We start from the raw sequence: 13,102 nt of genomic DNA, 5'->3' as shown, positions 1-13,102 counted from the left end.
GCTTCACAAAACACAGTGCACCAAACCAAAAATAAATTGGACACATTCAGTTATGACTTTCGACTTGGATTATAGTAATTTTTGGATAATTTATAACATTACAATGTTTAAAAGGCATCTGTGTGGGTACACGAATAGGAAGGGTTTAGAGGGATTTGGGCCAAATGCTGGCATATGGAACTAGATCAACTTATGACTTGGAGGTGCCAGTTTCGGACTGGGGTGGACAAAGTTCAAAATCAATTATTTGGAAACATTAACTTTGGGAGTGCTGCTCCTTCATCAAGTGGTTGTCAGCTGATAAACCTGTTGGACTGTAATGTGGTGTTATGATTTTTAACTTACATCAACTTAGGATATCTGGTAGACGCGGACGGGTTGGACCGAAGGGTCTGTCTCTGTGTTGTATAACTCTGTGATTCTGACTTTATTTCAGCAGGTTATGGTTTTAGCAGTAATTGCCATCATTTCTTTCAATTTTGCTTTTGCTTCTCTGTAATTCCTGGCTGAGATCGTAGGTCCTGTGTATACTGCTCCTAGATTGAGACCATGCCACTCTATAAACACTATCTACATTTGAATTAGGCCTGTCAGAACTTCTTGCCTGTCCATTATCTCTTAGTTTTAGATTAGATTAGATTACTTACAGGAAACAGGCCCTTCGGCCCAACAAGTCCACACCGACCTGCCAAAGCGCAACCCACCCAGACCCATTCCCCTACATTTACCCCTTCACCTAAAAGTACAGGCAATTTAGCCTGGCCAATTCACCTGCACATTTTTGGATTGTGGGAGGAATCCAGAGCACCCGGAGGAAACCCACGCAGACACGGGGAGAATGTGCAAACTCCACACAGAAAGTTGCCTGAGGTGGGAATTGAACCCGGGTCTCTGGTGCTGTGAGGCAGCAGTGCTAACCATTGAGCCACCGTGCCGCCCAATGGTTTGCTGTGTTAGTATATGAATATGTTTTGCTTTTTCTTGATAGAGATTGACAAGTGATTGTACACATTGACACAGTAATACATTGCACCATACACATGAAGTATAAAAGCTATTGCTGTCTTAATTTGGGGGCCAGTTAACTCATTCATATTTTGCCCATTCCTAATTGCTCTTGAACTGAGTGACTTGCTAGGCCTTTATCAGAGGGCAGTGGAGACTAAACCACATTGTTGCTGTCTGGAGTTAGAGCAGGCCACACCAAGTAAGGATGACAATCAATGATAGTCTCATGGTCCCATTACTGAGGTGAGCTTTGTAATCTGATTTATTAATGTTAAATTCCACAGTGGGATTTGAACTCATGTCCTTCAGCATTACTCTGGGTCTTTGGACTATAAATTCAGTGACATTACCTCTGTGTTGTATGGTTGGTGTGTGGAACAGGATGGAAAAGGAAAATCTCTGGAAAGGAGAACATAGCGAGAGAATCTAACCAGCATAGGTCATTGAATTAAATGACGCAATGGGTGGCACGGTGGCTCAGTGGTTGGCACTGCAGCCTCACAGCTCCAGAGACTCTGGTTCGAGTCCGGCCTCGGGGGACTGTCTGTGTGGAGTTTGCCCATTCTCCCTGTGTCTGTGTAGGTATTCAGGGATATGTAGGTTAAGTGCATTAGTCAGGGGTAAATGTAAAGTAATAGGGTAGGGGAATGCGTCTGGGTAGACTACTCTTTGGAGGGACAGTCTGGACTTGTTGGGCCAAAGGGCCTGTATCCACCCTGTAGGGATTCTGATTCTGACACTGAAAGAGAGAGAAAGAAAGACAGCAAATGATCCCGCCTTCACTAAATTCCACTGCTGAATCTGAATACTTCCTTCCCCTGCCAGTTACTCAAGGGTCACAAAACCACAGTGTTCCACACTCCTAAGCTAATTAAACATTCATTAAACTGATGAATCACCGGAGCAGCATTCAGCCAGTCTCAGCTGAGTCCAACTGGCTCATAATCGGCCTTTTCCTCCAGCTCTCCAACCCTAGTGGTCATCACCTCTGTTAACTGGAAAACGGGTCACATGGTTTGTATGCCATTTGATAGTTTCAACAAGTGGCCTCTGGCAACACCCAATCAGGCTTTTCTGAAGGTTAACTTCAGGTTCTTGACATTGAGAAAGTAGAGTACAGGTACCTAAGCGTAAACTATGATTGGCTAGCTATCAGCCCTGGCCTCCAGTTCTGGAGGGTCAGGTACCCAAGCACAGATTGCGATTGGCTGGCAGCAGTTCTAGTCGCCATTGCTGGGAGCTGGCATGCTCTCAAATTTGGTTGTTTGGCTCCAGGCAGTTGAGGCCAATTCCACAGGGCTCCTAGTCATCACAGGAAGCTTGGAAACCCTAATCATCTTCCCTCCTTGGAGAGTGGAAAGCGTCGGCAAATCAGATCTGACAAATTTGCCAGAAGAAACAGTTCAGGATGTATCATCAGCAGAAAATGAACCCAGGGCTTGTCACTGGGCAATCCTCTCATAGAATGCAGTCTGAGTTTGAATTATGTTTGCCACAATGTTACATTTGAAGTCTGATTTAGGTTTAAAAATACTTTAAACTCTCTTAAAATATGGATAGCCTTTCATGGAATTTGATGTTGCAAGTGATGGATCATGGGACTCCAGCTATTAACTTAATAAGACCTTACTTCCTGGTTAAGATCTGCCTGAGCTTGGTCTTGCAGGCTTTGCTGGAAGCTGTTTGTTCTTGCATTGTGTTCTTTCTGTTCTGTGTGCCCAACTGTTCTGTTTAGCACACAGTGTCCAGTACAAGCTGTTAATTGATGAGGGGCACCAAGTCACTGTTTAATATTTAGACAGAAGCCATCCAGCTAACATCAGCATCATTACAGAGCCAACCTTTGAAAAGCTGCTAAGGTCAAAAGTGTCTGGAAAATAAACTGTACTTATTTGAATAATATTTGTTTCTGCATCCCTTGTTTGCTCCAAAAGGTGAGACCAGGTTGTGATGATTTGTTTGAAGTAATAACAGGAGGAACCTGATAAGAAGTGTTTCAAAAAACGATCAGCCGCATGGGTCAAGAATTCAGTATTATAACAGGGGATCTATCTGCATTGTGAAGGCTACTGATCAAAACACCAGATTTTCCTTTACTGGAATCAAACATTTTAATTAGCTTATGATATTTGTTTCTCTAAATTGAACTTAGCTGGATGACATTCATGGAACAAGCAAAATGATTGAATATGACCAGACTCTGTATAGCATGAAGAGTAGTCAGTCAGAATGATGTATTCAACAAAATATTATAGTGCTCTGCAGGTTTGTTTTATTAAATAGACTGCAACATGTAGCAATTCATGAGTCTTGCACATAAAGGCCTGTTTTACTGCTCTTTGTCATGGTACCTCATTTAGCAAGGAACCAGTGCAGATTGAGAGGCGATACAACACTACCCACTGCTGGGACTGGGCACTCATTGCAGACAGGAATAACAGGACCCCAGGTAAAGAAGAGAAAACACCATCTGCTGTGGCTTAATGTCTGAATCCAGGCTGCCTGAGCAGATATTTTCCTCCTGATGATTGTTCAGTTTCACACAGTGAACTCAAAGTAGTAACATGCCCTTTCTTCTGTTGCGAGTACAAATTTCCAGTGCTATGATTCCATACATGTGGCGTACCTCCGTACCTCGCACAAGCTTGTTAAGTACGCTCTGATAGGGTAAGCAATAGGGGCGTCACAGTCCAAACCAATCCTGTCATCATCTAATGCTTTATTCAACATACAATGACCAGGAGCAAGATTATTAATTTTCTTGTTGACAGTCCTTGAGGCACATTGTTGCATTTGGATCACTGAATCATCAATCCCAGTTTAGACTTGGGGTTCCCGGCATTTTCTGATGCATAAGGTGCAGTATGACCACCAGACTTTCATTGAGCTATGGGGAGGTCTTGAACAAACATTCATTGCCATATTGATAAACCTGAGGCCTAGAATAGTTACTGAGCATTTGTATCTTTGAAAATTGTTCACGAGTCAGACAAATCAAAGATACCCACCAGCACTCAGCTAACTGTGTAAAGGTTTGTTGGTGACCTGTGCATTAACCTGTTAAAGCATGATGCTATTAAACTCTGTTGTGTTGTACTGTGGTTACCTTTCATTAAATTGACTAATTTTGTTACTGAGGTGATTTTTTTCAAATACTATGCAATTCAGAGGCCCATTTTCTTTTTCTCTTAAGAGTTGCATGCAATTATCTGTACTATCAAATTGCTTTATTCCTTCCTTCTAAATTGAATTACCATTTTATGGATCTCAGTCGGGCCTCCTAGAGCAATTAAGAATGCTGGTAGCATTGCAATCTTTGCAACATTTTGTACTTCACCGCAATACTGAGAGAATGCTCAATTGTCTAAGTTCCGTGGTACATAACTTCAATTCAAATACTATTCTGAGCCTTGTAGAGAATGTGGGGGCCTTAAATTGAGGTCCCCTTAGCCTCATCTAGTAAACATAACAGATCCCTTGACCACTATTGCAAAAACGTGGTGAGCTCTTTGCTTTTTCTGGCCATAAATATCCTTTAATCAAGGATAAAATAACTTATCTATGCGGTTATTTCAATGCTATTGTGGGACCTTGATATATGCAAATTAGTTGTTAATGTTTCCAATGTCGCAACAGTGGCAGCTGTGGCTCAGTTTGCAGCACGTTCACCTCTGAACCCAAAGATTATGGGTTCAAGTCCTACACCAAAGACTCTAGGTTGAAGCTAACACTCCCTCGGAGTACCATCCTGTCAAGGATTTTGTGTTTCAGAAATAACTATAAAAGCGGAGGCCCTGTTGTGCTTTCAAATGCATGTAGAACAAAATCCAATCCACAGATAACCCTCAAATACTTAACTGAACGGAAAATACTGTGTGCGATCTTGAGATCATGTAATGTGCTATGTACCAGAAAATCGGAAGGTCGTGGTTATCTCACTGTAGTTACTAAGACAGTAATCCAGAGACATGAGTGCAAGTCCCACCATGACAGTCAGGAATTCCAGTTCAGTTGGTCAAGCTAATCTGAATTGCATTATAATTTTTCTAATGGTGATCATGTATTTGCCAGATTGTCAGTTTAAAAAATTAGCGAAGGGCTCTTGATGCCCAGAGGTAGTGTCCATACCTCTTGGTCAGAAGGTCTGGGTTCAAGTCCAAACTATCCCAGGCATGGAGCATAACATATCTGAACAATTTGATTTAAACATACTGTATTTTAAAAAGTGAGCTGATCATTCATTTTCTTTAGAAAATGAAATCTGCTGTAGTCAATATGTGACTGCAGACCTACAGCGCCATGGTTAATTCATAGTTGCCATTTGAAATTGCCCAGCCAGCCATCAGTGCTGTCAAGAGTACCACGAAAAGGAAATCAGATGGGGCAGGCAGCATTTGGAGCCAGAGGTGCCAAGTGAACACCTAGTTCTCCCAGCACCACCAGTTTGTCATTGTTCACATCTGGGAACCTATAGCAAAATTGGAAAAGCTGTCTGACAGACTACAATCTGACACAGTTATACTCTCCGAATCAAATTGTCATGCATGTTGCCATCTCTGCATATATCCCCTATGTGAAAGGTTCTTTGAATTGTTCATATTGACTTGAGTTCCAATGAAGACTTATGGCATTGCATCAAGCATGGGCAGGAAATTCCTGCCAGTTACCAGCAACCACCCTCATTCAGCTGCTCCTCTATGTTCAACATTGCTTGGAAATAAACTCTGAAGGTGGGTGAGGGCGTGGAATGTAGTTTAGGTGAGGGACTTGTGTCCAAGGCTATATCCAGGAGTAATTTGATAGATATGAGTGAGATCATGAGTCCTGAAGATATAGTTTTCAGACTGAGCTTGTGACAGGTAATCAGAGAGCCAGTAAGAGAGAGAACCTACTTGACATCAGCTTCACCAGTATGCTGGTTGTTAATGCATTTGTCCATGGCATTTTTTTTTAAAAGTTCGCTTGTGGTAAATGGGTGTCACTGACTGAACCAGCACTTATTGTCCATCCCTATTTGCCCTTGAGAAGCTGGATGTGAGCTTCCTTCTTGAATGACTGCAGGGTTAATGGAAGTGGCAGGACACTCTTAATATGTGCCATTATAATCATGTTAAATAAGAGTAATTCAGAACTGCTCAAAACACCATTTGTGAGGTGCTGTGAGCTGCCAGCAGTTGTAGAATTGTCTACCAGTATAATATGCAAATACATGGCCCACATATCCCTCATCCCATGTGTTCTATTATGGTTCTACACTCTGTGTATCAGTTATCTGTTTTTAATCTGAAAATATTCTTGGATCCTTGCTAACCTTGTTAGGTCATTGAACGGGCTTCTGAAGAAAGGTCACTGCACTTGAAATGTTATCTCTGTTTCCTGTTCTCAGAAGCAGCCGGCCCTGTTGAGTTTCTCCAGCAAATCTGTTTTTTTATTAGATCATTAAACTGCGTTGGCGATTTATAGAGATGTGTGGGATTATGGAGGTGCAATCTATTACTGCAGCCACCTCATCTCAGGAGAGGTGGTCATGTGGTGGTAGTAACTGGAGCAGTAATCTAGAATACTAAACTAATGCTCTGGACTTGTGTCATACTGCAGAAGACAACTATATTTAAACAAAATTCAAATCCACACTTTAATGTGAGATCTTTATTGATAGTTAGTCTACTGTCAGAGTTCCTCAGAGTTGTGTCCTTGACTCAAGCATCTTCAGTTGCTTCAGCAATGACCTTCCCTTCATGTTATAGCTGTGGCAGGAGCAATGCACTGATAGTGAAACCCTGGTTCCACCGGTTGGACCATTAGTAAGTGCTCATTCAATTATCAAGATGTCCAATTCCACTCTTTTGTACTGCTCCCCTGAATAAAAGAAATATCATCCAGACTTCTTGCATGAACTCAAAAACAATCTGTTTATTACAAGCAGAACTTATTCTTAAAGGAAGTCGTAACTGCTCATTAACCTAAACTACAATCCAGAAGTAAATTATAGCCCCTTAATCCCATGCACACAGACACGCTCTCACGATGTGAAAACAAGGCGAGTCTTTAAAGAGATGATGGTTTTTGAAAACAAAATGTCATGAGAAAAACGAACTCCCATGGAATGAAAGGATAAAATATGATAATTTTGTGTGTCTGCTGAAACTTCCTGTTGTAGCAGCTAAGTTGCTGATAGCTTCCAATTGATGATAAATGTCCAGTTCTGATTTCAATCAACTTAGACTCAAGCTGCTGAGAATTCATCACCATTCACTACTTCAGATTATACCAGGGAGACTGAAATACTGGTATTTGGAAACTCCATTAAGGTTCAGAGAGGCTGCTTCTAAGAAACAGGATTTTCGGACAGAGACTGCAGCCTCTACAATGCCTTTTTGACTCATTGACTTCTGATTCTGGAAAAGCAGATTTCTAAAACCAAATGGACTTGTAGGCAATTTTTGCATAGGTCCCTAGTGCCATCCCCCTCCCTCCCAACCCCACCCCCTCGCCACAACCCCCCACACAAGCCTTTTTTTCTCAGTCGTTGTAGCACTAAACCCCTTTTTTTTTCTTCATTTCTGTGCGTTTCTTAGCTGTGTTCAGTCTGAAAAACTGCACATGGCTTACAACACACATTAAATTTTTGACTTCAGTAGTTAACAAGTTGTACACTGCTGAAAACACTTCCAAGAACTCGATCCTGAACATTCTGAATAATACCATCTCTTTCAGCTTCCTTCATGTAGCCCTTCGATATTAGTGTATGTTACCAACATCTTTCATACGGTTAAAAGTTGGGATGTTCACTGATGATTACATTCTTCATAACTCCTAAGCTAGGCAAGTAGCCCATGTCCATGGGCAACAAGACCTAGATACTAACGAGGCTTGGGCTGACAAGTGGAAAGTATTGTATGTATCATCTAACTGCCAGGCAATGACAATCTCCAACAAGAGAGAATCTACATTTGGCTCCTTAATCTTCAATGGCATTCCATTGCTGAATTCCCCACTGTCAACATCCCAAGGGTTAACATTGACCTGAAATGCATCTCAACTGATCATGTAAATACAGTGGCTGCAAACGCTGGTCAGAACCTAGGAATCCTGCAGCAAGTACCTCACAACCTGCCTCCCTAATGCCTGCCCTAAATCTGCAAGGCACAAGTAGGAGCATGATGGAATACTCCCCATTTGCCTAGATAAGTGTGGCTCCAAGAAGCTCCACATTAAAGGAGCCTGCTTGGTTGACAGCCCGTTGCCATCTTTAACATTCATTCCTTTGACCACTGATGCACAGTGGCAGTAGTGTGTACCATCTACAAGATGCCTTGTAGTCACTCACTACTGCTCCTCATTCAGTGCCTTTCAGACCACCTCTACCAGCAAGTAGGACCAGGGAAACAGATGCATTTGAACACCCCTGCTGACCAATTTCCCTCCAAGCCGCTAACCATTCTTTAGGATGAGAAGAGCTGAACATAAAAGCAAGGATGTTATGTTTCATATGAGGGATTGGTAAGACCACATTTCAAATACTGGCTGCAGTTTAATGAATGATGTAAATGATTGGAGGTAGTACAGAGGAGGTTTACTAGATTGATACCTATAATGAATGGGTTGTCTAATGAGTAAGTTTGAACAGACAAAGGCCCATTTTTGCAGGAGTTTAAAGGAGTAAGGCGTGACTTGATTGAAGTGTATAAGATTCTGAATGATCTTGACAATATGGACATAGAAAGGAGTGGGTCAGTTCAGACCTTGGGTGCAAGTTTTGAAATTAGGTGTGCTATTTCAGACAGTGAGAATTCTTTTCTCTCCAAGAAATTTTGGAACTCTTTACCTTTGGAAGGCAATGAGGGTGAGATGTCATTGAATAATATTTAAGGCAGAGGCAGATATATTCTTGTAAGGGAGGAGAATTTAGGATTATCATGGGGATATGGGACTCAAAACACAAACATCTCAATCACAATCTTATTGAATGGCTGAAAAGGTTTGAGGGTGAATGGTCTAATGCTCCTATTTTGTTCATACATTAACCTCCCACTGCACTGTTTGATCAAAGCCTTCCAGAGTGAGTACAGCAGACATAGTGAAGGTACATTGAACGATCTGCCATCTACTGCTTTGTGGTCAGCAGTAATCCAGCCTAGCCCCAAGAGCAGGCCTTTATTGTGTGGAGAAAAGCCATTTAAAATTTTTACAACTCTGTCTTGATTGGCCTATTGCCCTTGACAACTGAGGAGAAAGTCAACCAGAGTTCCTGATATTCATGCCCTTCTGTCAATACTGCTGAACAATACAACTCTCTGAATTTGATGACTGACTTGGTATTGACTCTGTCAAATCATCTGTTGTTGTCTATTGTCTACATTCATGCATCAGACTTGGCTGTCTGGGTGAGGTACTTGTATGACATATTCCAGCATCAACACGTTCGGAACTGAGGGAATTGAAGCATAGACGGGGAAGTAAAATCTCTTTTTATGTTTGGCTGTTTCAGGGTGCAGCTTACTAAACCTGATCTAGATTCCTTTGTGATGAAATGCAAAGTTCCTTTTATGTTAAGCAGGAGGTGAACCAAATCTGTTTTACTTCTATCAGTTCCTCATTCCTGCCTGTTCTTTGCTTCAGTATTTTTAAAAGCTGACCACACCTAAAAATCCAATTCTGTAACAAGGTGAAAAATATACCACGATGCTACATTCAATTGAATGTGGCATCAAGGAACCCTAGCAAAACTAAAGTTCTAGGCCCAACCATCGTCAGCTGCTTCAACAATGACCTTCCCTCCATCATAAGGTCAGAAGTGGTAATGTTCGCCAATGTTTTTACAATGTTCAGCACTATTCGCCACTCCTCAGATACTGATACAGTCCATGTTCAAGTCTAACAGGTCCTAGACAACATGTAGTCTTTGGCTGACAAGTGGCATTTAACATTTGCATCACACATGCCTTTCAATGACAATCTCCAATAAGAAATGATCCAATTACCACCCTTAACATTCAGTGGTGTTACATACACTGAATTCTCCAAATATCAACATCCTGGGAGTTCCCATTGACCAAAAACTAAACTGGACTTGTCACCTAAACATAGTGGCTAAAAGAACAGGTCAGAAGCCCAGGAATACTGTGGTGAAAAACTCTCCTCCAGACTCCCCCAGAGCCTGCCCATCATCTACAAGGCACAAGTTAGGAGTGTGATGAGTACTGCCCGCTAGCCTGGATGGGTGCAGCTCCCATTTTAATGATCTAGACTTGGGTGCACAGGACGGCTGCATAAAAAGTGACTCCCCAATCCTCTCCACCTAACCCGACCTCACCACTGTGCTACCCAACGAAGTTGGTGCACTATTCCCACTCGCTTAGCACACCATCCTTGCCCTATTTGCCCTTACCGCCAAACACTGCCCCCGTAACTGACTACTCGACCCCTACCATCAACCTACCAAATTGGTACATGACCTTTTTTGCCCACTTAACTTACACACTCTACCCACTTAGGCAATTCCGCATACAACCACTATTTCATGCATTCTTATTAACACAGTGAGAAGCTCGGGGACATTTATGCTGATCACAAAGCAACATGTTGGTGCAGTAAGTAGGGAAAGTTCCTGGTCTCTTCTGCATTGTACAAGGCCTGCCAGGATTACAGTGATAGAGGCCCCAATGAAAGGACAGCATGAGAAATCTAGCCTGAAAAGACACTGGCGGATGTGTGTGTTTTTTTTTCTGTATGATTACTATCAATCTGAACAGTTCTGATCATAATCACAAAATTTGCACCATACAAGGAAGATTTATGGCCCCCTTTTTTGTGAGATTTTTGACTTCATGCTGCTTGAAAGAACTCCATTGTTACTCAGTTTTATTCAGAGGACAATTGTAGCACAATCATCGTTGGATCAGGAGGAATTAAGTAGAATCATAGAATGATTACAGCAAAGAATGAGGCCATTTGGCCCCAGTATGTCTCTGCTGACTCTTGGCAAGAGCAATTCACCAAGTGCTACTCCCTGCCTTCACCTTGCATCCCGACAATTTTTTTTTCATTTTCAGATAATGATCAGATCTCTCTCAAGCTCATCACAAGTTTCTTGTTTGAGGACTCTGTGCCCCTGTTAATAAAGCCTGGTAGCCAGTATGCTTTATTATCCGATCTCTCAATATGTCCTCAACTGCAGTAGCTTACCTATATATACACGTCCATTCCTCTGCTCCTGTACCACCTTTAGAATTCTACGATTTTGTTTTGTATTGCCGTTTCTCATTCTTCCTACTAAAATGAATCATTTCACACTTCTTGGCATTAAATTTCATCTGCCAGAGGTCTGTACAATTCATCAACCTGTTTTTGTCCTTTCTGAATTTTACCACTAACTTTCTCCAAGTTCACAGTGCATCCAAGTTTTGTGTCACTTACAAATTTTTGCAGTAGTCCTGTGCATTCAAGTCTCGATCATTAATGACAACACACACCCGTTCACACCAGGAAAAGCATATTTCTCTTAGCTGAGATTCACTCTGAGAGAGAAAAAAAGACTATTTTCAAAAATAAAATTATGTTCTTGGCAACCAAGCATTGGGTGGGGATGTTCAGATGGCTGATAGTGTGGTGCCCTTCCTGTTCAACAATGGGACTCATCAACATTGATGCCTCTGGGATCTTTACAAACACTGCTTGATCAGGGAGCCATTAAACTGAGGATATTTCAGAATGCTCATCAAAAGGACTGAGGGGACAGACAGGGTGGCAATTTAAGTGCTGTCATGTTCCTATGGTCTTATACAATTTAGCAATAGAGCCCACCATTATCCTTGATTGTATTAGAATTCATTCTTTTGCTCTAAGAATATTAACCATTGCTGTAATTACACTTGTCAGGGGATCTTTGATCTTCAGGTATCTTAGACAAAAGTAATTCTTTGTATCGGAACCTGTTAGCATACTCAGATTGTTTCTCTATTAAGAAGATCAGCGTTCAGCCCCAATCTGATCCATCGCATATCCAAGAACAGGTATTACACAGCACAATTATGGGCAGTGGTCTCACACACACACACACACACACAGAAAGTGCACTTTTGGACATCCTGAGATCATGAAAGATATAATATAGAATAATCGTTTTGAGTTCATTCTTTCATTCAACTAATCTGAAGTACTCCGGTTGGACCATCATAGTTAAAGTATGCAGTCTCTCTCTCTCTTCACTCTGTTGGAGGCACCTTGTTAGAAACTCCTGGAAAACCATGTAAAGATTAACTATATCTTTGCCTTAAAGCCGATCGTTCTGCCAGTGCTCAGAATGACTGTGCTTCCTGTCTCATTTCCACTTAGAGTCATACAGCACTTTATATTCCTTGCTTTGTTCAATCACCCTATGATCTTTGTGTCTTTGTATGTTATGATCTGCTGTACTGCATGCAAAACAAAACTTTTCACTGTACTTGGGTACATGTGACAATAATAAATCAAATTAAATAAAAATCACAGAAACAGGCGTTTCTGTTGTCCATGCTGACCAGGTATCCGAAACTGAACTCGTCCCACTTGCCTGCGTTTGGCCCGTATCCCTTCGAACCTTTCCTATCTGTGTACCTGTCCAAATGTCTTTTATCATACCAGTCTCTACCACCACCTCAGGCAGCTTGTTCCATATACACACCACACTTTTTTGTGAAAGGTTTGCCCCTTAGGTCCCTTTTAAATCTTTCCCACTCCTTACATTTATACACATTAAATTCTATCTGCCATTTCTTGGCCCATTGACTCAGTTGGTCAAAATTTAATTGAAGTCTTGGGTAACCTTCTTTACTGTCAATGACACCACCAGTTTTGCTGTCACCTGCAAAATTGCTAACCATACCTCTTACCTTCTCATACAAATCTTTGATTTCAATGACAAACAGTGAATCCAGCATTGATTCTTGCAGTAGATCACTGGTTACAAGCCTGCAGTCTGAGCAACAACCCTGACCACCACCTCTGTCTCCTACCATCAAACTAATTTTGTATCCAATTGGCTAGCTCTCCCTGGATTACATCTGATTTCACCTTCCTAACTGGTCTACCATATGGAGTCTTGTTGAAGGTC

At 41.6% G+C, this 13,102-nt stretch overlaps 1 protein-coding gene across 9 annotated transcripts in view; it reads left to right on the top strand.

Moving 5' to 3' along the window:
* The window catches only part of LOC122558100 (receptor-type tyrosine-protein phosphatase eta-like), a 216,173-nt gene that overhangs the window by 20,897 nt on the left and 182,174 nt on the right, over positions 1-13,102 (top strand). The window lies entirely within an intron of this gene.

This window comes from Chiloscyllium plagiosum, unplaced genomic scaffold, assembly GCF_037043375.1.
Source record: "Chiloscyllium plagiosum isolate Xiang-an unplaced genomic scaffold, Cpla_swu_hap1 HiC_scaffold_18, whole genome shotgun sequence".
Lineage (NCBI taxonomy): Eukaryota > Metazoa > Chordata > Chondrichthyes > Orectolobiformes > Hemiscylliidae > Chiloscyllium > Chiloscyllium plagiosum.
This window is presented reverse-complemented; position numbering and strand designations above follow the sequence as displayed.